The sequence below is a fragment of the Hyla sarda genome, chromosome 3 (genome assembly GCF_029499605.1).
Source record: "Hyla sarda isolate aHylSar1 chromosome 3, aHylSar1.hap1, whole genome shotgun sequence".
NCBI classification, from domain to species: domain Eukaryota; kingdom Metazoa; phylum Chordata; class Amphibia; order Anura; family Hylidae; genus Hyla; species Hyla sarda.
In genome coordinates this window covers 261,901,798-261,927,513 of record NC_079191.1, presented here as the reverse complement: position 1 = coordinate 261,927,513, position 25,716 = coordinate 261,901,798, and the positions used below count along the sequence as shown (strand labels likewise).

General features: G+C 43.6%; 1 protein-coding gene across 6 annotated transcripts in view; it reads right to left on the bottom strand.

Annotated features, from left to right (window-relative positions):
- TMEM200A (transmembrane protein 200A) overlaps positions 1-25,716 on the bottom strand; it is a 182,903-nt gene that overhangs the window by 76,814 nt on the left and 80,373 nt on the right. For 5 of the 6 annotated variants that reach the window (XM_056566530.1, XM_056566531.1, XM_056566534.1 and 2 more), the window contains one exon: positions 23,538-23,819. The exons of the other annotated variant lie outside the window; for it this stretch is intronic. The gene's annotated coding sequence lies outside the window, so the exon portion shown is untranslated. The remainder of the gene's footprint in view (positions 1-23,537; positions 23,820-25,716) is intronic. 6 annotated transcript variants of the gene reach the window in all.

Here is a 25,716-nt window from a genome sequence, read left to right as displayed (position 1 = left end):
GCATCAATGCCTACAGCAGAGGAGGTGGCATCTCACAGGCACCAGTAGCTACAGATCCGAGGCCCCATACCCATGGCCTCCACCACAGGGTGGTTTCAGCACCTTTTGGATTAGGTCCTAGAGGTGAGGGGGGCCTAAGATCAAGGGGTCTGGTCTAGGGTCTTGATGATAATTTTGGAGTGTAATGGGCCTTTACTGGGGGTTATATTCAGTTTTAGTGCCTAGTGCAACATAAACTATAAATATGGCCATGTAGTTAAAGGGGTTATTTCCCATAAGGTGATTTTAGTACATAACTGACAGACAGTAATAGACATGCTTAGGGAGGATCTGTGCTTGTCTTGGAGCTAAATGGTTATGTTGTGAGATTACCATAATGCTGAGGCTATCTTTTTGTGAACTGGCTAATTCCTGTTGTGAGCTGGCTATTTCCTGTAATCCCATAGTTCCTTGTTTGTAAGTTTAAGGCCACTTTTCTCCCTCCCACACATCAACCACCCCACCCATGGAAACACAAATGAGTTGCATCCATTCAAAAGACCAGTGTTTTGTAACCAGGTGCCTCCAGACTAGTGATGAAATGTTTTGGCCACACTGCAACCTGGGAAAACCTGAGACGAAACTTATTTTGTTTGCTGTTAAATATAAATATTGGGGCAAAAATCACAGAAGAATTGTGAGTCCACCGTCACACACAGGTACAGACACTATTTTATGAAGTACACTAACTTTACTGACCCTGTAGCATAGTCAAATAAAAAAAATTCCTGGAATACCCCTTTAACAAATCAATAAACTTGGCAAAGTAAGCAAAGGAAAATCAAACTCCATGTGGCTGCTGCTTATCTCTCGCAGAATACAGACAGGGGGGTTACAACAACATCAACACCACCATAATCCTTGCTTTGTAATATTGTTGTGCTTGGGGAGACCATGGGGGGTTTGTTTGCTTATGTATTCCTGTATCAATGTTTGCTTATGTATTCCTTTTTTTTAGTTATTTTTTTTCTTACAATTATTTTGCTTATGTGCGACGTATTTATCAACTGGTTTCAGCCTGTTGATAAATTTCTTTCACTTAAGCAAATTTTTTTTTTCGCTTTGGTATTGGTTGTGTCTGCTCCATGTCTGAGCTGGAGTACATTTAGTAGGTTTTTTCATGCCCTGCGACTTTTTTGCGACTGTCGCACTTCATAAATTTCTGACCACTGCAAGTCAAAAGCGTTTTTCTACTAAAAAAAAAAGGCGGGAAAAAAATTTGCTTTTCTCCCTGTCAGAACAAAAAGTTGCACGGAAAATCGTGCAGGCGCAACTGCGACAATTTAGCGACAAAATTAGAAGAAAAAAATTGACTAAAGCCGTTGATAAATGCCCCCCCCCCCCATATGCCTATGTAGATTCTCATCACCCATTAAAATGGGGGTAAGACCAACATAGAATGAAACTTCTTTCAAGCAGCCATGTGGACTGCTTCTATGGTACAAACACCATTGATCAGAGTTCATATATTTTGTCATTTGAGAAAGAAAAAAGTTGTAATAATGGCTAAACACATTAAAAGATTCAAATAATCAAATCTTATAGGGAATCTGTCCTTTCTGTTTGCTGCTAAGAGCTGCAGACACTGTTTAATAGCTGTTAGGCCCCATTCAAATGGTGGCATTCCACAGACAGCAGGACCACTTGGAAATGCATTTATATAGAGAGCAATTTCTGAGTGGATTCCACAAAAAGAATTGTACCTTTTTACTCTGTGTCAGAAATTTTAATTTTCACGCAGAAATTCTGCTGTGAAAATTCTACAGGGAAAGGTGCAGGGGAATACCTTTGAAAACAATGGATTTTTGCTGCAATGGAATTTCCAAACTGGTGTGTGAATGGGGCCTTAGGGTATAAAAGCAAACAGTTCCTTTCAAGGAGGGGATTTAGGGCTACCGGTCTCTTTACATTAATCACGGAGGGCCGGGAGGTATGAGCGAACAAGGAGGCATGCCAGGCTGAGGCACTTAAAAGGGAATTCTGGCTTGATACATCTTATCAAGATTTATGATCGCAGGGGTCCTGCCGCTGGGACCCCCACGACCTTGGTGCAGCCCCCGGCATTCTGTGCCGGGTGCTGCCTCCAAGACTAAGACGTGATGTCATGCCACATCCCTTCATTCATGTCTATGGGAGGGGGCGTAATGGCCGACATGCCCCTCCCATAGACATGAATGTTTTCTGACTGTACATGATAATTTGGCAAAGCAGCTTTTGAGTCCTGCTAAATACATGTATATGTGTGGGAAAAGGCCCAAACATAATCACTAGTTGTCAACATTCAGGCTATTAAACTAAATAGGCCCGCTGACAGTAGGTTACAGTACATGTCAGCATAAAATGTTAGTTTTTTTTAAAATAGTACAATAATAGAAAAACATCTAAACAAGGGTATTACTTAAATCATATTAACCCACAGAATAAAGAAAACGTCATTTTACTGTAAAGTATGAAAATGAAACCTTCCAAAATTAGCAAAATTGCAGTTTTCTTTTAAATTTCCCACCATTAATAATATTTTTTTGGTTTATCCTATATTTTAAGGTAAAATGAGTGATATAATTGCAAAGAACAATTATTCATACAAAAGACAAGCATTGATATTGGTCTAAGGATGGAAATATAAAAGAGTTATGGGTCTTTGAAGACAAGGAGGAAAAAACAAAAATGCTAAGAAAAAAGGCCTCAAGGCCAAAATGGGCTGCGTCCTTAAGAGGTTAATTCTACCTAGACTCATTGCACACCAAGTCTCTACCGTTATTATTTTTCTTGCTTTCCTTCCTTTTTCTAGTCAGTAATACCTAATTTATCTCTTTACCCGTGATTTCCTTTTATCTATTATTTTACTATGTAATACTGGTGTTACGCCTAGCGCTCCGGGCCCCCGCTCCTCCCCGGAGCGCTCACGGCGTCTTTCTCCCTGCAGCTCCCCGGTCAGTCCCGCTGACCGGGAGCGCTGCTCTGTCATGGCCGTTGGGGATGCGATTCGCACAGCGGGACGCGCCCGCTCGCGAATCGCATCCCAGGTCACTTACCCGTTCCCGTCCCCTGCTGTCATGTGCTGGCGCGCGCGGCTCCGCTCTCTAGGGCGCGCGCGCGCCAGCTCCCTGAGACTTAAAGGGCCAGTGCACCAATGATTGGTGCCTGGCCCAATTAGCTTAATTGGCTCCCACCTGGTCCCTGACTATATCTAACCTCCTCCCATGCACTTCCTTGCCGGATCTTGTTGCCCTTGTGCCTAGTGAAAGCGTTTTGTGTGTTTAATAACCTGTGTACCAGAACTTCTGCTATCTCCCCTGACTACGAACCTTGCCGCCTGCCCCCGACCTTCTGCTACGTCCGACTTTGCTTCTGCCTACTCCCTTGTACCTCGCCTATCTTCAGCAGCCACAGAGGTGAGCCGTTGCTAGTGGATACGACCTGGTCACTACCGCCGCAGCAAGACCATCCCGCTTTGCGGCGGGCTCTGGTGAAAACCAGTAGTGTCTTAGAACCGGTCCACTAGCACGGTCCTCGCTATCCCTCTCTGGCACAGAGGATCCACCTCCTGCCAGCCGGCATCGTGACAGTAGATCCGGCCATGGATCCCGCTGAAGTTCCTCTGCCAGTTGTCGCTGACCTCCCTACGCTGGTCGCCCAGCAAGCTCGTCAGATCGCCCAACAAGATCACCAGCTGTCGTACTTGACCACCATGACACAGCAACTCCAGTCACAACTACAGCAAGTACAGTCACAGCTACAGCAGCAACAACCATCTCCTCCGCCAGCTCCTGCACCCCTTCCGCAGCGAGTGGCCACTCCTAGCCTCCGCCTGTCCTTGCCGGACAAATTTAATGGGGACTCTAAGTTTTGCCGTGGCTTTCTTTCGCAATGTTCCCTGCACTTGGAGATGATGTCGGACCAGTTTCCTACTGAAAGGTCTAAGGTGGCTTTCGTAGTCAGCCTTCTGTCTGGAAAAGCCCTGTCATGGGCCACACCGCTCTGGGACCGCAATGACCCCGTCACTGCCTCTGTACACTCCTTCTTCTCGGAAATTCGAAGTGTCTTTGAGGAACCTGCCCGAGCCTCTTCTGCTGAGACTGCCCTGCTGAACCTGGTCCAGGGTAATTCCTCCGTTGGCGAGTACGCCATACAATTCCGTACTCTTGCTTCTGAACTATCCTGGAATAATGAGGCTCTCTGCGCGACCTTTAAAAAAGGCCTATCCAGCAACATTAAAGATGTTCTGGCCGCACGAGAGACTCCTGCTAACCTGCATGAACTCATTCATCTAGCCACTCGCATTGACATGCGTTTTTCTGAGAGGCATCAAGAGCTCCGCCAGGAAAAAGACTTAGATCTCTGGACACCTCTCCCACAGTCTCCACTGCAATCTGCGCCTAGGCCTCCCGCCGAGGAGGCCATGCAAGTGGATCAGTCTCGCCTGACCCTGGAAGAGAGGAATCGCCGTAAGGAAGAGAATCTTTGTCTGTACTGTGCCAGTACTGAACATTTTTTGGTGGATTGCCCAATCCGTCCTCCACGTCTGGGAAACGCTCGCTCGCACCCAGCTCTCGTGGGTGTGGCGTCTCTTGATGCCAAGTCGGCTTCTCCACGTCTCACGGTGCCTGTTCGGATTTCTACTTCAGCCAGCTCTCCCCTCTCAGCCGTGGCCTGCCTGGACTCTGGAGCTTCTGGGAATTTTATTCGGGAGTCCTTTGTGAATAAATTCCGCATTCCGGTGACCCGTCTTGTCAAGCCACTCCACATTTCCGCGGTCAACGGAGCCAGGTTGGATTGCACCGTGCGTTACCGCACGGAGCCCCTCCTAATGTGCATCGGACCTCATCACGAGGAAATTGTATTTTTTGTCCTTCCTAATTGCACTTCTGAAGTTCTCCTTGGACTACCCTGGCTTCAACACCATTCCCCAACCCTGGATTGGTCCACTGGGGAGATCAAGAGTTGGGGTCCCTCTTGTTCCAAGGACTGCCTTCAACCGGTTCCCAGTACTCCCTGCCGTGACCCTGTGGTTCCTCCTGTATCCGGTCCCCCTAAGGTCATTAAGGACTCTGCCTGCCACAGGAAATGCCCCTCCCCCCCTCCCAGTCCCATCAGGCAAGCCTCTGTGTCCCCTCATGGCCCTCGTCCTGGTGTCACACTGCCCCGTGCCAGGTCTCGCCCTCTGCCCTCTCTCCCCATTCCTACTCCTGCGGTTCTGCCTGCCGTTGAGGAATCCCTCCATCCTTTCCCGGTGTCCTCATCCCAGGGGAGGCAGTTACCGGACAAAGAGAAGGGGAGACCTAAGGGGGGGGGGTACTGTTACGCCTAGCGCTCCGGGCCCCCGCTCCTCCCCGGAGCGCTCACGGCGTCTTTCTCCCTGCAGCTCCCCGGTCAGTCCCGCTGACCGGGAGCGCTGCTCTGTCATGGCCGTTGGGGATGCGATTCGCACAGCGGGACGCGCCCGCTCGCGAATCGCATCCTAGGTCACTTACCCGTTCCCGTCCCCTGCTGTCATGTGCTGGCGTGCGCGGCTCCGCTCTCTAGGGCGCGCGCGCGCCAGCTCCCTGAGACTTAAAGGGCCAGTGCACCAATGATTGGTGCCTGGCCCAATTAGCTTAATTGGCTCCCACCTGGTCCCTGACTATATCTAACCTCCTCCCATGCACTTCCTTGCCGGATCTTGTTGCCCTTGTGCCTAGTGAAAGCGTTTTGTGTGTTTAATAACCTGTGTACCAGAACTTCTGCTATCTCCCCTGACTACGAACCTTGCCGCCTGCCCCCGACCTTCTGCTACGTCCGACTTTGCTTCTGCCTACTCCCTTGTACCTCGCCTATCTTCAGCAGCCAGAGAGGTGAGCCGTTGCTAGTGGATACGACCTGGTCACTACCGCCGCAGCAAGACCATCCCGCTTTGCGGCGGGCTCTGGTGAAAACCAGTAGTGATTTAGAACCGGTCCACTAGCACGGTCCTCGCTATCCCTCTCTGGCACAGAGGATCCACCTCCTGCCAGCCGGCATCGTGACAACTGGTTACATACTGTTATGTATCAAACCATTCTTAATGTTTTTGATTCATTAGTTTTATTCATGGTGTGAATATAAAGACTGCATATATTCTTAATGACTGATATTGTTAAAACTTTCAATAAAAATATTGAAATAAATACTGTATATGTTGGTATCCCTATTGACAGAATGGCAATGCATACCTGCAACCTTCAGAAAACACGCTGTGTGTATATGTCCATTGGGGCGACTAAACAACCTACCAAATGAATCTAACTGCATATACACAAAGTATATGCATACACACACTCATACACACACAGGGGGACATTGATCACTGAGTTTACCCCTTTTTCTTGTGTATTTTGTTGTGCAAAAATTTGCGCAGTGACTTTCATTGGGTCTTTTTTGATATTAATAATATTTTCCGATATTCTCTACGTGCTCATGTGCGTAGAAAGAAAAATGCTTTACACACTCATTTACTATTGCACATTTTTTGTTTAGATATTAAAATTTTCCGCAAAGGCAACAGATTTTGCACAAATATAGAACACTGAGGAGTTCACGTACGGTAGAAACATGAAGGAATGTCTATGTTTAAGTAAAATTTATCAGCTTGCACACGGTCGATAAATTTTGCACAGACATGCAAAATATAGAAAGCACTGACATGGTTTAAATGATTTCTACCTCACACCGAGATTGATAAATCTCCCCCACACAGTATATATATATATATATATATATATATATATATATATATATATATTTATGTAGAGAGAAACAGATGACGCACTAACCGGTCCAGGAAACAAAATGGCAGCTTTATTCAGGAACTAGCACGGCAGCATACACAATGCAGGTAACGTTCCAATACAGCCTAGGGTAAGGAAAAGGGGCGAGTGGATCACAGGTGTGGGGCGTGTGCAGTGGGGCAACGATCATTACACCTATGGCGAGGCCGGATGAAGCGTCACCTATGACGTGAAATGATTCGGGTCAGTAGCAGAATAGTCCTAGCAGATTGTGATTCTCATGCCATCGAAGTGGTGCTGCCTGTCCCTGTTTTCTTTTTATTGATGTATATATATATATATATATATATATATATATATATATATATATACTCATACACACGCAGTATACAATATATGTATATATATATCTATATATATATCTATATATATATACACACACACACTCATACACACAGTATACACACACGTACTAATACAATATATATATATATACATACACTTGTAAGCACACTATACACACACACTCATACATTTAGTTTATGTATATAGTATGTACATACACACAGTATATATACACACTCATACACAAAGTATAAACATACACACTCATAAATACACAATATATACACACACACATACATACACACAGTATATACATGCAAACTCATACACACAGTATACACACATACACCCAGTATATACATACACACACTTAACAGGTCACTCCTTTGCCTATACTTGCCCCCTCCCTGTAGCCCTGTCCTATTTAGTCCTCCATTGCTTCTTTCTCCTCAGCAGTGCTGTAAAGCATAAGGGAAAGGGCGGGGCACTGCACAGACAGCTATCCTGCAGGTTAAAGGCGTCTTACTGAAGCCTTCCAGTTTAGATCCCCTGTACTAGCGGGTTCCAGGAAAAATCCTGCAGCAATTTAGAACTCTAAACGGCCAGAGGGGCTATAGAAAGCCCCGGGCAACAGAGTTAATAGGTGCTCACCCCAGCCTGAAGCTTTTCAAGCTGCACAGTATTTTCACTTTCTTTTTGCTCCCAGCAAAAGGTAGCGGGGCTATAAAATTTTATCCAGGGCACAGATCCCCGAATGCTAAATCTTAGTGAAGCCCCTGAAGTAAACCCTGGATTGCTGTGTTTGTGGTATTTTTATGTCATTTAGTCTATGTCTTTAGTAAAAGTTAAATTTAAAATTGTGATATGCCTTTGTTTTTGGTTGTTGATCACATATTTGTGGAGACTTCTATGTTTTCGGATCAATTTCAATATTTTTCTGTGATAGTACGTAACTAGGAAACAGGGAAAGCATCATTTATAAGAGTGACAGTAGCTGGTAGTTAGGGCAGCTGTAAGGTATGTGTGCAGTCATGCATTGCACAGGAAAGAGCTCCAAGGGGATTGAAAAAAGAGCTCCAACAATAGTAAGATTTGGGGGATGACTAGACAAAGTGTGGCAAAATCCTAAGATCATGGGGGGATCTTAAGTAAGATAAAACTAAAACTAACAACTAATGTCATGAGAGTATTACTGTTACTTAAAGGGGTACTCCGGTGAAAACCTTTTTTCTTTTAAATCAACTGGTGGCAGAAAGTTAAACAAATTTGTAAATTACTTCTATTAAAAAAATCTTAATCCTTCCAGTACTTATTAGCTGCTGAATGCTACAGAGGAAATTCCTTTCTTTTTGGAACCCTGATGACATCACGAATACAGTACTCTCTGCTGACATCTATGTCCATTTTAGCAACCATGCATAGCAGATGCATAGCAGATGTATGCTAAGGGCAGCATGGTGGCTTAGTGGTTAGCACTGCTGCCTTGCAGTGCTGGGGACTTGGGTTCAAATCCCACTAAGGACAACAATAAATAAAGCATTATTATTATTATAATAACGTCAGCAGAGAGAACTGTGGTCGTGATGTCATCAGAGAGCATTCCAAAAAGAAAAGAATTTCCTCTGTAGTATTCAGCAGCTAATAAGTACAGGAAGAATTAAGATTTTTTAATAGAAGTAATTTACAAATATGTTTAACTTTCTGCCACCAGTTGATTTAAAAGAAAAAATGTTTTCATCAGAGTACCCCTTTAATAAAAGGCCATGTTTTAATGGCTGCGGTACAGAACTGATGGGCAATACAGTATGTCAAGTGCTAAAAGTGCATTGTATCATCCAGGACTTAATATAAATGTAAGCAACAAATTTAAATATAAAAATGATATATATATATATATATATATATATATATATATATATATATATTATAAATCAATACATAAATAAATGGATGTATAAATGGATGCAAGTGAAACTAGGTAAATCACATCCAATGGTACTTAACATAATTCATAGACCGTTAAATCTACAAATAATAAACAATTCTGTCAAAAAGACAGATTCAGTGACACTTTAAATTATGTTCGTGAAACCAAGGGTCATCAAACAAATCAGTTTACTATAGGTATGAATTTTAGGAACCATCAGACACAGATACAGGGTTTTTCAATTGGTAGTACAGAAAACATTGTAAAATCACAGTTATTGGCTAATTTGGCAAGTTTAGGGTAACAAATTTGAACATTCCACTAATGCCTGTTTATCTGCTCCTGAAGTGTGAGTTATGTCGCCTATATAGTGAAGGGGGCGATTACAGCCTATCAGACAAGTACCATGCAGACGCAAAGTAACTAAGAAACAGCCTTATGGTAAATTGCTCATTAATACGCTTGTTGACGAATAAATGGGTTTTATATTCTTTATATTATGCTAGTGCAGAAGTTCTGCTTCTTCTGGTATGTAGCCAACAACAGCACAGTGACAAGCAGCAAAATACGTATCTACCATCCCTACATTCTTGTTAGTTTACAAAAAACACTGGCATAACATCATCATATTTCACTCACATGTTTTTGATTTATTGTCAATACAACAGGATACTCTGGGATATGCTTTCTGCGTTTGGAAGATATTGTGTAAATTCCACACCAAATTGGTTTTATCAAAACTTTGGTTCATGACACTTTTGAAAGATAAATACTCACACAACTGTTTCATATTATTCCAATCTGTTCTGGTTTTTGACAGGTTAACATCAAAAAGACAAATTGATAGAGGACATGGTGACTAGAAGCATAAAAGTTTAGCGAATATAGGTGCTACCTAAATCAGATAAGTGCTCACAATAAAAAAAAACAATCGTGTAAAATCACAATATTTATTGAACAGATATAAAAAAAGACATACATTAAAAATAGAAAGAATGTTAAAATATGAGCACATAGGTGACAAAAACAGAAGCCTGGAGCTGGTGAAGGAGGTACAGGAATACATGAAATACGGGACAAAGGTAAATATAATGGAATGGAATTGTCTCTCTGAATAATCAACCACAGGGTAAAGTATATGACAAAGAAGTACCACAAGCATAAACAGAGAGATAGTCAAAACACAAGATAAATCCTATACAATTGAGGCTGGACTAAAACAGAAAAACCAGCTAAAGAATAAGACACTGCCCGCCATGCACGTTAGCTCACCCCAGGGGTGAGCTGGTAGGTGGTAACGTGTATGGCGGGCAGTGTCTTATTCTTTAGCTGGTTTTTCTGTTTTAGTCCAGCCTCAATTGTATAGGATTTATCTTGTGTTTTGACTATCTCTCTGTTTATGCTTGTGGTACTTCTTTGTCATATACTTTACCCTGTGGTTGATTATTCAGAGAGACAATTCCATTCCATTATATTTACCTTTGTCCCGTATTTCATGTATTCCTGTACTTCCTTCACCAGCTCCAGTCTTCTGTTTTTGTCACCTATGTGCTCATATTTTAACATTCTTTCTATTTCTAATGTATGTCTTTTTTTTTATATCTATTCAATAAATATTGTGATTTTACATGATTGGTTCTTTTTGATTGTGAGCATTGGTTAAGTGAACCAATTGTGGTTACTTCATTGAGGCCATTATATTGTTGGTAGTATTATATTATAGAAAACAGATAAGTTGTACTGACACAATGACATCAGTAGTCTCTTAATAGATCTGTTTCTTCTGCATTCATCTGCTATTATCCAGAAATAACTCAAAAAGGCTCAATGTCCTCAGTATTTCAGTTATCATTGATACTTATCTAAACTACCTTAACAAATGAGTTATGGATATAATGTGCCCCGACTAAATGCCAACACTTAGAGGTTAAAGTCATTTAGGGCTTATTTACACAATGGAATCCCCACCTCCAATCTGCATCGGCAAAACAAGCCTCCACTAGGACCTCTCAAAATTGCATCCAGAATTGATTGATTGATCTTTAACCCCTTAAGGATCAAGGACGTACCGGTACGTCCTTGGTCCTGCTATCCTGATATAACGCGGGGTTACACAGTAACCCCGCGTCATATCACGGCGGGCCCGGCGTCATAGTGAAGCCGGGACCCGCCTCTAATAGCGTGCAGGGCCGATCGCGGCGCCGCGCGCTATTAACCCTTTAGCCGCGCGCTCAGAGCTGAGCCGCGCGGCTAAAAGCGAAAGTTGCTGGCTAGCTCAGTCGGGCTGTTCGGGATAGCCGCGGCTAATCGCGGCATCCCGAACGGCTGACAGGACAGTGGGAGGGCCCCTACCTGCCTCCTCGCTGTTTGATTGCCGAATGACTGCTCAGTGCCTGAGATCCAGGCATGAGCAGTAATGCGGCAGAATCGTTGATCACTGGTTTCTTATGAGAAACCAGTGATCAATGATGAAGATCAGTGTGTGCAGTGTTATAGGTCCCTATGGGACCTATAACACTGCACAAAAAAAGTGGAAAAAAAAGTGAATAAAGATCATTTAACTCCTCCCCTAATAAAAGTTTGAATCACCCCCCTTTTCCAATAAAAAAAAAAAAACACAGTGTTAATAAAAAGAAAAATAAACATATATGGTATCACCGCGTGCGTAAATGTCCGAATTATAAAAATATATCATTAATTAAACCGCTCGGTCAATGGTGTGTGCGCAAAAAAATTCCAAAGTCCAAAATAGTGCATTTTTGGTCACTTTTTATATCATTTAAAAATGAATAAAAAGCGATCAATAAGTCCTATCAATGCAAAAATGGTACCGTTAAAAACTTCAGATCACGGCGCAAAAAATGAGCCCTCATACCGCCCTATACACGGTAAAATAAAAAGTTATAGGGGTCAGAAGATGACAATTTTAAACGTATTAATTTTCCTGCATGTAGTTATGATTTTATCCAGAAGTCCGACAAAATCAAACCTATATAAGTAGGGTATCATTTTAATCGTATGGACCTACAGAATAAAGATAAGGTGTCATTTTTACCGAAAAATGTACTACGTAGAAACGGAAGCCCCCAAAATTTACAAAACTGTGTTTTTTTTTCAATTTTGTCGCACAATGATTTTTTCTTCTGTTTCACCGTAGATTTTTGGGCAAAATGACTGACGTCATTACAAAGTAGAATTGGTGGCGCAAAAAATAAGCAATCATATGGATTGTTAGGTGCAAAATTGAAAGGGTTATGATTTTTTAAAGTTAAGGAGCAAAAAACGAAAATGCAAAAACGGAAAAACCCCCGGTCCTTAAGGGGTTAAGGAGACACCATTTCTTGGATTTATTAAGAAGGCATATAATGAATGACTGAGTAGATCAGTTTCTGGAATATTAAGACAAGCCAGTCTGGCACCAATAACTATGCTTGTGGTGAACCAGGAGAGTAATGGTGACTGGGGTGTTGCAGTGGTAGTGTAGGGTCTGGTGGTATTAACCCTTGAATGTCATGATGCCAGGGTGCAGTTTCCTTAATAGTAATGGTCCTACCGCCAACCATCCCACAAACAGCAGGGAGAAATAAGGGAATGTCCACAGCAGATTTCAGGAATAAACTGAAGAAACTTTACTTGCGGAATTTATGAAACAGTCTGAATATTACTGAATACTACAGAGGAAATTATTTTCTTTTTGGAATGCTCTCTGATGACTTCACGACCACAGTTCTCTCTGCTGACATTATTATAATAATAATAATGCTTTATTTATTGTTGTCCTTAGTGTTGTCCTCGGCAAACCTGTAAGTTATGAACCCAGTGAACTCTGGGTACATCACATGACCTCCAAGGTCCTTGTACATTTTATGCATCACAACTGTACATCATGTGACCACTAAGGTGCTGCACATATACTTTCTATACATTAAAAAAAATGTAAACACACTTTACATGAGGCGACCAAAGGTGAGCCCTGCAGGAGAGCCCTATGTGAATGGAGGGACTCTAGCTTAGGGGACTTTAGACAAGGGACAGGACAAGGTCCTGTACCAGGACACCACACCATGTTAAAAGCCACCAAATGCATTGAGTAGCTGCCATGTGATTGGCTGATTGGCTACTTGTGTTAAGCAATTGCACAGATTATTTTACTTCTATGGTAGTATTTGCAATGAACAAAAATAGTTGCATAACAGCAGTTGGCTAATGTGGATCCACATGTGGAATCCAGGCCTCTTCCATGCATCTCCTGCCTATCCAATCTGCTGTATTGTATGTAGGATTCATTAAGACAGTGGTGGATTCTCAGTACCATCTCAAATGTAACACATCTGGAATCCTTTTTTTCTTCCCAGCAAAGACTGGTACAGGAAGAGAATGCCAACTTGTTGACTAGATGCTAAAAAGCAGTGCAGTATGGAAATACTGTAAGTGTATTGTACATGTATTAGCAATCCTGTGGCTAGCACATTTATATCAACATACTAAGAATAACTACTTAGTGGGCATTGCTGTATGGTAAAAATTATTCTATGAAGATTAGCATGTGTTTGGTTTGTTGCGATGTGCTCGTTGTGTAGTGGGATCAATGACTGGCCAATTCTTTGATGATTTTAGTACTGTGTTGGCACTACATCTTAGCATCCACTGAACACATTACTTGGATGTAGCTGCTATGTGAACAAAAAATTGAGGTTTTATTTCAATTTGGAGCTGTATCCAATACAATAAGTAACGGGGAAAGGTGACTAGTCAGAAGTAGGTTGATGGTTAAACAACTATTGAAAGAAGGACCTTCTGGTAAATGATCATTTTTTTACAATGCAGCCATATACATTAGACCCTCTTGGCCAAAACAGCTGTTCAAGCTGACCATGCATGATCAATGACACCAGGTCAAAGAGGAACAATCTTTCTGGAAACATTGTGGGAAAATTCTCTCCCAAAAGATTGTTTGTCAACCAGATGATCATTTCAAACACAACTAACTTTATTTCAGAGGATGAGTCTGTCATTGATCAAGGCTTCTTTGCTGAAAGTCCTAAGGAGTAATAAAAGGAATATGTTATTTGGATGTGCTGTCTAAGGCTGGGTTCACATGTCTGAAAATGTGTGGAATATCCGCCTGGAAAACACAGGAAGACATTCCGCACACTTTCACAATCCAACGGGCGCTAGGACTGCACAGAAATGTGCCGTGTCATACAAGGCAATGCATTCCATAGTAGAATCCGAAGAAAGAATGGACGAGTCAGTTCTTTCTGCAGATGCCGGAATTAGGAAAAATCTGTCACGGAAATTCCGCTGTGTGCACAGTGCAGCAAAATCCCATTGATATCAATAGGACTCTGCTACAGTTGAATGTCCATGTGAAATATTCTGGCCAAATTCCTCACAGATATTTCTCTCTTTAACCCCTTAAGGACACATGACGTACTGGAACGTCATGTGTCCACTCCCGATCTATAACGCGGGGCCACGGCGTGGCTAATAGCCAACCCGTGGCTAATAGCGCGCGGCAATGATCGCTGTGCTGCGCGCTATTAACCCTTTAGACGCAGCGTTCAAAGTTGAACGCCGCGTCTAAAGTCAAACCGAAAGCATGCAGGCTAGCTCAGTGGGCTGTTCAGGATAGCCGCGGCAAAATCGCGGCATCCCGAACAGCTTACAGGACAGCGGGAGGGCCCTACCTGCCTCCTCGCTGTCCGATTGCCGAATGACTGCTCAGTGCCTGAGATCCAGGCATGAGCAGTCAAGCGGCAGAATCATCGATCACTGGTTTCTTATGAGAAACCAGTGATCAATGATAAAGATCAGTGTGTGCAGTGTTATAGGTCCCTATGGGAGCTATAACACTGCAAAAAAAAAAGTGAAAAAAAAAAGTGAATAAACATCATTTAACCCCTTCCCTATTAAAAGTTTGAATCACCCCCCTTTTCCCATAAAAAAAAACACAGTGTAAATAAAAATAAACATATATGGTATCGCTGCGTGCGGAAATGTCCAAATTATAAAAATATATCGTTAATTAAACCGCACGGTCAATGGCGTGCGCGCAAAAAAATTCCAAAGTCCAAAATAGTGCATTTTTGGTCACTTTTTATATCATGAAAAATATAGTCCTATCAATGCAAAAATGGTACCGTTAAAAACATCAGATCACGGCGCAAAAAATGAGCCCTCATACCGCCCCATACACGGAAAAATAAAAAAGTTATAGGGGTCAGAAGATGACAATTTTAAACGTATAAATTTTCCTGCATGAAGTTATGATTTTTTCCAGAAGTACGACAAAATCAAACCTATATAAGTAGGGTATCATTTTAACCGTATGGACCTACAGAATAAATATCAGGTGTCATTTTTACCGAAAAATGTACTACGTTGAAACGGAAGCCCCAAAAGTTACAAAATGGCGTTTTTCTTTTCAATTTTGTCTCACAATGATTTTTTTTTCCGTTTCACCGTAGATTTTTGGGCACAATGACTGACATCATTACAAAGTAGAATTGGTGGCGCAAAAAATAAGCCATAATATGGATTTTTAGGTGCAAAATTGAAAGAGTTTTGATTTTTTAAAGACAAGGAGCAAAAAAAAAAACGGAAAAACCCCGGTCCTTAAGGGGTTAAACATACCCTAAGGCTAAGTTTCCACTAAGCAGCAGAGTATTGCTTTAAGGATCCTGAATACCAATGAACCTTCATTGTGGCTCCCAAAGATATTGGGGGAAATTTATCATTGTTGTCTTTGGTAAGTGAGTTTTGAAGTTATTTATTTATTTATTAATTTTTTTTTTTTTTGTTTTCCTTATATGCAACACATTTATCATACTATCACAGGGGGTTGATAAATTTGGCACACACAAGCATAAAACAATAAATCAAAAAGTGCTTAGGCGCAGGTGCGACACTTTGTGTGCCTGCAGTAAGCATAAAAAAGCTCTAAATGCAATTATAAAACTCCTCCAGTAGGATTAAAATACTGTATCACTCTATGTCTAAGTAGTATAGATATGTTTCATGATTATTTTTGGTATTGTTATTGAATCAACACCACTATCCTAAATATACAGGCGATTAGTGTGGGTGATTCCAGGTAAAGCAATAAATTTCTTACTCCAATCCCTTGAGCCATTCCCGAGATATAGCACAATTCTACAATATGCAAATTAAGTCTTAACTGCACCTGGAGTGCACATCTGAAGACTATCTGTACCTCGGACACCATTCCAAGAGACCCATTCACGTCATCCTGCTTGTCAGTCGAATCCATTGTATGTTGAGGGATTTGTGCAATGTAAAGTATAGGAAGCTGTACTCCCCGCCCTCCGGACCTCGTCCCGCCGCACCTGATGGGGTCCCCGCCGCTCCCGATGGTGACCCCGGGCCTCCGCTGGGCTCTCCTGGTCTTCTCCGGTCCTCTGCTGGGCTCTCCTTGTCTTCTCCGGTCCTCCGCTGTCTTCCGCAAGGCCTTACTGGGCCTGCGTAGCGACGTCATTACGCCGCTGCGTACGCTGTTCCTATTGGATGACGGGACGGCGTGCGCAACAGCGTATTGACGTCATCGGAGAGGGCCGAGAAGACACCGGAGAACTAGCGCTGGACCCGAAGGGCACCCCGGAGCATCGTGGAGAGGTAAGTAATACCGTATTTTTCGTCCTATAGGACGCACCGGTGTATAAGACGCACCCAATTTTTAGGGGCAAAATCTAAAAAAATAAAGATTTTGAACCCAATAGTGGTCTTCAACCTGCGGACCTCCAGATGTTGCAAAACTACAACTCCCAGCGTGCCCGGACAGCCGTTGGCTGTCCGGGCATGCTGGGAGTTGTAGTTTTGCAACATCTGGAGGTCCGCAGATTGAAGACCACTGCAGGAGATGGTAATACTCACGTGTCCCCGCCGCTCCGGACCCGTCACCGCTGCCCTAGAAGTCGCTCCATCGCTGTCGCCGTGTCCCCGTCGCTCCGGAACGTCTCTGCTGCCGGCCGGGTATTCGCGCTCTCCGTCGCCGCCATCACGTCGTTACGCACGCCGACGCACGTACGCGACGTGATGACGAGGAAGGAGAGCGCCGGCCATACAGGGGATCCCTGAACGGAGAAGACACCGAGGAGGCAGGTAAGGTCCCCCCCGGTGTCCTGTAAGCACTAACCCAGCTATTCAGTCGGGCTGTTCGGGACCGCCGCGGTGAAATCGCGGCGGTCCCGAACAGCCCGACTGAACAGCCGGGTTAGTGTTACTTTCCCTTCAGACACGGCGGTCAGCTTTGATCGCCGCGTCTGAAGGGTTAATACAGGGCATCACCGCGATCGGTGATGTCCTGTATTAGCCGCGGGTCCCGGCCGTTGATGGCCGCAGGGACCGCCGCGATAGGGGTGTATTCACCGTATAAGACGCACCGACTTTTCCCCCCCAGTTTTGGGGAAGAAAAAGTGCGTCTTATACGGCGAAAAATACGGTACTCACCGCACGACACGGGGAACATTAAGCTGCTATCTGGCAGCAGCTTAAGCATTTTGCGCTGCCGGAAAGCACTTAATGCGGTGGCCCCAACATTAAAAAGCATCGTATGTCGATGCTGACATCGACATGCGATAGCCTCTGAGAGGCCATCGTATGTCGATTTGATCCTATGTCGGGGCCATCGTAGGTCGGGGGGTCCCTGTACAGTTAAATGGACACTCTCATTAAAACTAATTTTTGCTACTGCACTCCTTATGGTAAATAAAAAAATCTTTCTAATGTACTTTTTTTTAATGAAGTTTTCTTTGTTTTCTTTGTGTTTAAAAAAGCTGCCACTAGGTTTATCCCTACTTGTCCGGAGCACATTTCCCCCCTCCCATCTTTTGCACAGACTTTGGACTCCTATTGGCCTGACAGAAGTCCAAAATCAGGAAATGCTGAGGGGTGTGTGTGAAGCCTTATCCAATCATAGCTCATCTTACACTGAACTGCTCTGGGCTGTGTGCAGCAGAGTGAGGTAACACCCCTTCCCAGTCTGTGAATCTGACTGAGGCTGAGCAGAAAATACAGAGCAATATCAAGGTAGAAAACTAACAAATAATAAAAATAAAGGCAGGGAGTGGTTTATCATGATCGAGGTAGTGAACTGGGAGGATTATAAAATTTAACAACATCATGACAGGTACTCTTTAAGCATTTATTTGCATATTGCAAGAAGGTGCTGTATGTCAGGAATGACTAAACTGATAAGGGTAAGGAATACATTGTTTTACTCAGGATCACCCACACTATCCACCTGTATATTCAGGTTAGTGGAATTGGTTCATCTGTCAGTTTCCCTTTTAGGACTCTTGTTTTTTGAGGTTTGAATGGAACATGAAAGCAAATAAATGTATGCCAAATAGCCATTTACAAATTGCCATAAAAATAAATGGATTAAAAGTGAAATATATCCGATAGAAATTAACCTCTTAAGGACCCAGGGCGTACCTGTACATCCTGAGTCCACTCCTATTCTATAACGCAGGTCCACGGCGTGGCACCGCATCATAGCAGGTTGGACCCGGGCTCAAACAACAGCCAGAGCCATGGTTAACAGCGAGCGGCACTGATCGCGGTGCCGCGTGCTATTACCCCTTTAGACGCGGCGTTCAAAGTTGAATGCTGCATCTAAAGTGAAAGTAAACTACCCCCGGCTATCTCAGCGGTGTTATGATTCAGCTAGCTAGATGTGGATCCTCTGTGTCAGCGAGGGATTGACGTGGACCGTGTCGGTGGACCGGTTCTAGGGTTGCTACTGGTTTTCACCAGAGCCCGCCGCAAAGCGGGATGGTCTTGCTGCGGCGGTAGCAACCAGGTCGTATCCACCGGCAATGGCTCAACCTCGCTGACTGCTGAGAAGGCGTGGGACAGAAGGACTAGGCAGAAGCAAGGTCAGACGTATCAGAAGGTCGGGGCAGGCGGCAAGATTCGTAGTCAATGGTAATAGTAGGAGGTCAGGAACACAGTAATGGTAAACACAGAAGTAGCTTTCTCTAGGCACTTAGGCAACAAGATCCGGCAAGGAAGTGCAGGGGAAGTGAGGTTATATGGACAGGGGGCAGGTGGAAGCTAATCAGACTGATTGGGCCAGGCACCAATCATTGGTGCACTGGCCCTTTAAATCTCAGAGAGCTGGCGCGCGCGCCCTAGAGAGCGGAGCCGCGCGCGCCAGAACATGACAGCCGGGGACCGGGACGGGTAAGTGACTTGGGATGCGATTCGCGAGCGGGCGCGTCCCGCTATGCAAATGTCATCCCCATCGCGAATGTCAGTGCAGCGCTCCTGGTCAGCGGGTCTGACCGGGGCGCTGCAGAGAGGGGAACGCCGCGAGCGCTCCGGGGAGGAGCAGGGACCCGGAGCGCTCGGCGTAACAGTACCCCCCCCCCCTTAGGTCTCCCCCTCTTTTTGTCTCCTTGTCCCTTCAAATGAAAGGAGAACATAGGGGGCGCCTCTTGAGTTTCCTTCCGAAACAAAAAGTCCTGGGTAGCTACATCAGCAGCAGGTAGTTCAGAAGGAATGGAAATGGGGAGGGGGGGCAGAGGGTGAAGCATGTCACAGGGCAGAGTGTCACCAGGACAGGGGCTATGAGGAGGCACGGCACAGTCCTGATAGGCCTTGGGGAGACCAGGCACAGGAGGAGAAACTGGGGCCCGACAGATGGGACTGGGAGCAGCCGTGAGGCATTTCTTGCGACAAGCAGGACCCCAATTCTTGATCTCCCCGGTGGTCCAGTCAAGGGTGGGAGAATGATGCTGGAGCCATGGAAGACCGAGGAGGACTTCAGAGGTGCAGTTGGGCAGGACAAAAAATTACATTTTCTGGTGATGCAGTCCAATGTTCATAGGCAAGGGCTCTGTGCGGTAACGCACAGTGCAGTCCAACTTCACTCCGTTGACCGAAGAAATGTAGAGCGGCTTGACGAGACGGGTAACAGGGATGCAGAACCTATTCACCAAAGAGGCCAGAATAAAATTTCCAGAAGAACCAGAGTCCAAGAAGGCCACAGCTGAGAAGGAGGAGTTGGCAGAAGGAGAAATCCGTACGGGCACAGTGAGACGTGGAGAAGCCGACTTCAGACCAAGAGACGCCACTCCCACGTGAGCTGGGTGCGTGCGTTTCCCAGACGTGGAGGACGAATAGGGCAATCCATGAAGAAATGTTCGGTACTAGCGCAGTACAGTCGTAAATTTTTATCTCTGCGGCGAGTCCTCTCTTCATGGGTCAGGCGAGACCGATCCACTTGCATAGCCTCCTCGGCGCAAGGCACAGGGGTAGATTGCAAAGGATACAGTGAGAGAGGTGCCCAGAGCAGTGTGGCCCATGACAGGGCCTTTCCAGACAGGAGACCACGGCAGAGTCTAGAGTCCCCATCAAATTTGTCCGGCAGGGACAAGCGGAGGTTAGGAGCGGCCGCTCGCTGCGGAGGAGGTGCAGGAGCCAGCGGAGGAGATGGTTGTTGTTGTAGCAGCTGCTGTAGCTGTGACTGAAGTTGCTGTAGCATGGTGGTCAAGTGCGACAGCTGGTGACCTCGTTGGGCGATCAGTAGGGATTGCTGGGTGACCACCGTGGATATGTCAGCGAGACTTGGCAGCGGCACCTCAGCGGGATCCATGGCCGGATCTACTGTTATGATTCGGCTAGCTAGATGTGGATCCTCTGTGTCAGTGAGGGATTGGCGTGGACCGTGTCGGTGGACCGGTTCTAGGGTTGCTACTGGTTTTCACCAGAGCCCGCCGCAAAGCGGGATGGTCTTGCTGCGGCGGTAGCAACCAGGTCGTATCCACCGGCAACGGCTCAACCTCGCTGACTGCTGAGAAGGCGTGGGACAGAAGGACTAGGCAGAAGCAAGGTCAGACGTAGCAGAAGGTCGGGGCAGGCGGCAAGGTTTGTAGTCAATAGTAATAGTAGGAGGTCAGGAACACAGTAATGGTAAACACAGAAGTAGCTTTCTCTAGGCACTTAGGCAACAAGATCCAGCAAGGAAGTGCAGGGGAAGTGAGGTTATATGGACAGGGGGCAGGTGGAAGCTAATCAGACTGATTGGGCCAGGCACCAATCATTGGTGCACTGGCCCTTTAAATCTCAGAGAGCTGGCGCGCGTGCGCACTAGAGAGCGGAGCCGCGCGCGCCAGAACATGACAGCCGGGGACCGGGACGGGTAAGTGGCTTGGGATGCGATTCGCGAGCTGGCGCGTCCCGCTATGCGAATCGCATCCCCATCGCGAATGTCAGTGCAGCGCTCCCAGTCAGCGGGTCTGACCGGGGAGCTGCAGAGAGGGGAACGCCGCGAGCGCTCCGGGGAGGAGCAGGGACCCGGAGCGCTCGGCGTAACAAGCGGGCTGTTCGGGATTGCCGCGGTGAAATCGCGGCATCCAGAACAGCTGTAGGACAGCAGGAGGGTCCCTTACATTGCCTCCTGGTGTCCGATCGCTGAATGACTGCTCAGTGCCTGAGATCCAGGCATGAGCGGTCAAGCGTCACAATCACCGATCAATGGTTTCCTATGAGAAACCATTGATTAATGTAAAAGATCAGTGTGTGCAAAAAAAAAGTGAAAAAAAGTGAATAAAGATCATTTAAGCCCTTCCCTAATAAAAGTTTGAATCCCCCCCTTTTCCCATAAAAAAAAAAAATGTGTAAATAAAAATAAACATATGTGGTATCGTTGCATGTGGAAATGTCCGAATTATAAAAATATATCATTAATTAAACCGCATGGTCAATGCCGAATGTATAAAAAAATTACAAAGTCCAAAATAGTGTATTTTTGGTCACTTTTTATATCATGAAAAAATGAATAAAAAGTGATCAATAAGTCCGATCAATACATAAATGATACCGTTAAAAACTCCAGTTCACCGTGCGGGTCAGAAGATGACAATTTTAAACGTATACATTTTCCTGCATGTAGTTATGATTTTTTTCAGAAGTACGACAAAATCAAACCTATATAAGTAGGGTATCATTTTAACCGTATGGACCTACAGAATAAAGGGAAGGTGCCATTTTTACAGAAAAATGTACTATGTAGAAACGGAAGCCCCCAAAATTTACAAAATGAGGTTTTTTTCTTCAATTTTGTCTCTCAATTATTTTTTTCCCGTTTCGCCGTAGATTTTCGGGTAAAATGACTGACGTCATTACAAAGTAAAATTGGTGGCGCAAAGAATAAGCCATCACATGGATTTATGATGGCTTGGATTTTTTTAAAGGTGAAAATGCAAAAACGGAAAAACCCGGGGTCCTTAAGGTGTTAAAGTTAAAAATAACTCTTTACTAATGTAAACACAATATATATATATATATATATATATATATATATATATATATATATATATGTCAATTATCGAGCCATGTAGATGTCTATCTAGTCTGACAAATTACAGAACAGACATCAAAGTCAGTGATATGCTGTAACATGTTATGGTATATTGTTTACCCGTACAAAATATTCAGCAACAATAATCCAAAGGAGACAATTTATAGACTGTACAATATCTCAGTTTGTATTGAAGGTCATATTGAAAGTCTTTCTTGCCTTTATTTCTTCTCTCCTGCTTTGAATGCAAGTGCTGACAATGATATAGCCCTAGGTTTGCAGGGGTACACAATAAGTCTAAAGCATTTAGTAGCCCTTAACAATAGGATGACAACGTCTGTGCATTTCCTTGCTTATTTCTCATACTATTCTAATATTTCAATGCTTTTAGCAAGAGCAGGATTGAACAAGGACTTTATGTCTTAGATGTCCCCCTTGTTTTCTCCTTATCTAATTTAAATCTATTAATATAGCAGACATGAAAAGTCAGTCATTCTCATTTATTAACTAATAGAAAACAAAAATAACATTTCTGTTTTCCTGTTCTTAAATGATTTAACTCAAAGTTTGCCATTTGTAAATCAAAGATCCCTTGAAGCTTGGATTGGAATATTTATGTCTTAGTTCACACATCCCCTCTTTGCCACAGTTTTCATAAAAATTACAGCATTTTTCTATAACTAAATAAAAGCATTAGAAATGGGACCTATCCCATTGCCTGTGGGCAATTTTTCCTCTGGACAGGTTTTGATAAATCTCCCCCATACTTATTAGTAATACTCTATACTCTAAGATCTAACACCTTAAAGGGGTACTCCGCTACCCTGCTTCCGGAGCTCTTCCCATAGACTTTCGTTGAAGGGGCGGGTGTGATGTCACGAGGGACGGTCCTGAACACGGAAGCCCACACACAGCGTTCGGAACAATAAACTTCCGGATGCTGGGTAGCGGAGCTCCGGAAGCAGGGCAGCGGAGTACCCCTTTAAACTTTATCAAAATATATTAAAACCTCTTAAAAACTGAATTTTTTTGAGAAGACCAGATTTACAAATTCCCCCATATTCAAACAGACCACTTTTCAAACAGACCACTGCTCTAGAAAACTAACTCTACTAAAAGTTTAAATGGTGTGCCGCCGGCAGTCAGTCCTTACCGGAATTCTGTCACTCCCAGCTTTTAATGTCACTGGATATCTGTCCGCTCTTTTTTAGCTGTAGTTGTTGGCTGGTCCATAGGGTGCCTGCATGCTTTTTCTGCAACGTAAAGGGCAAGTGTGCACATTCTAAATCTACACACCTGCCTTGACTTGCCTTTTCCCGATCCTTCTGTGACACACTAGTGTCTACTGATTTATTGAGCCAGCTACTATTCACACTTGAACCACTGTTTGAAAGTGGCCTGGTACCCTCTTGCAGCCAAGGCCAGCTTCCACTTCCTAGAGTGGGATACAGGATAAAAAAAAATTAAAGAATATTTATATTTCGCTCCTAAGATTGGCTGAAAGTCAAATCAGTGGGCCAAAAAACACTATTTTATTACACATGGCCAAAACCACTATTTTATTACACGTGGTCATACCCACTATTTTATTACACATGGTCCAAACCACTATTTTATTACACAGGGTCATACCCACTATTTCATTATACATGGCCATACCCACTATTTTATTACACATGGTCATACCCACTATTTTATTACACATGGTCCAAACCACTATTTTATTACACATGGTCATACCCACTATTTTATTACACATGGCCATACCCACTATTTTATTACACATGGTCATACCCACTATTTTATTACACATGGTCCAAACCACTATTTTATTACACATGGTCATACCCACTATTTTATTACACATGGCCATACCCACTATTTTATTACACATGGTCATACCCACTATTTTATTACACATGGTCATACCCACTATTTCATTACACAGGGTCATACCCACTATTTTATTACACATGGCCATACCCACTATTTTATTACACATGGTCATACCCACTATTTTATTACACATGGCCATACCCACTATTTTATTACACATGGTCATACCCACTATTTTATTACACATGGTCATACCCACTATTTTATTACACATGGCCATACCCACTATTTTATTACACATGGTCATACCCACTATTTTATTACACATGGTCATACCCACTATTTTATTACACATGGTCATACCCACTATTTTATTACACATGGTCATACCCACTATTTTATTACACATGGTCATACCCACTATTTTATTACACATGGTCATACCCACTATCTTGTTACACATGGCCCAAACCACTATTTTATTACACATGGTCATACCCACTATTTTATTACACATGGTCATACCCACTATTTTATTACATATGGTCATACCCACTATTTTATTACACATGGCCATACCCACTTTTTTATTACACATGGTCATACCCACTATTTTATTACACATGGCCATACCCACTATTTCATTACACATGGCCATACCCACTATCTTGTTACACATGGCCCAAACCACTATTTTATTACACATGGTCATACCCACTATTTTATTACACATGGCCATACCCACTATTTTATTACACATGGTCATACCCACTATTTTATTACACATGGTCATACCCACTATTTTATTACACATGGTCATACCCACTATTTTATTACACAGGGCCATACCCACTATTTTATTACACATGGCCATATCCACTATTTTATTACACATGGTCATACCCACTCTTTTATTACACATGGTCATACCCACTATTTTATTACACATGGTCATACCCACTATTTTATTACACATGGCCATACCCACTATTTCATTACAAATGGTCATACCCACTATTTTATTACAAATGGTCATACCCACTATTTTATTACACAGGGCCATACCCACTATTTTATTACACATGGTCATACCCACTATTTTATTACACAGGGCCATACCCACTATTTTATTACACATGGTCATACCCACTATTTTATTACACATGGCCATACCCACTTTTTTATTACACATGGTCATACCCACTATTTTATTACACATGGCCATACCCACTATTTCATTACACATGGCCATACCCACTATCTTGTTACACATGGCCCAAACCACTATTTTATTACACATGGTCATACCCACTATTTTATTACACATGGCCATACCCACTGTTTTATTACACATGGTCATACCCACTATTTTATTACACATGGTCATACCCACTATTTTATTACACATGGTCATACCCACTATTTTATTACACAGGGCCATACCCACTATTTTATTACACATGGCCATACCCACTATTTTATTACACATGGTCATA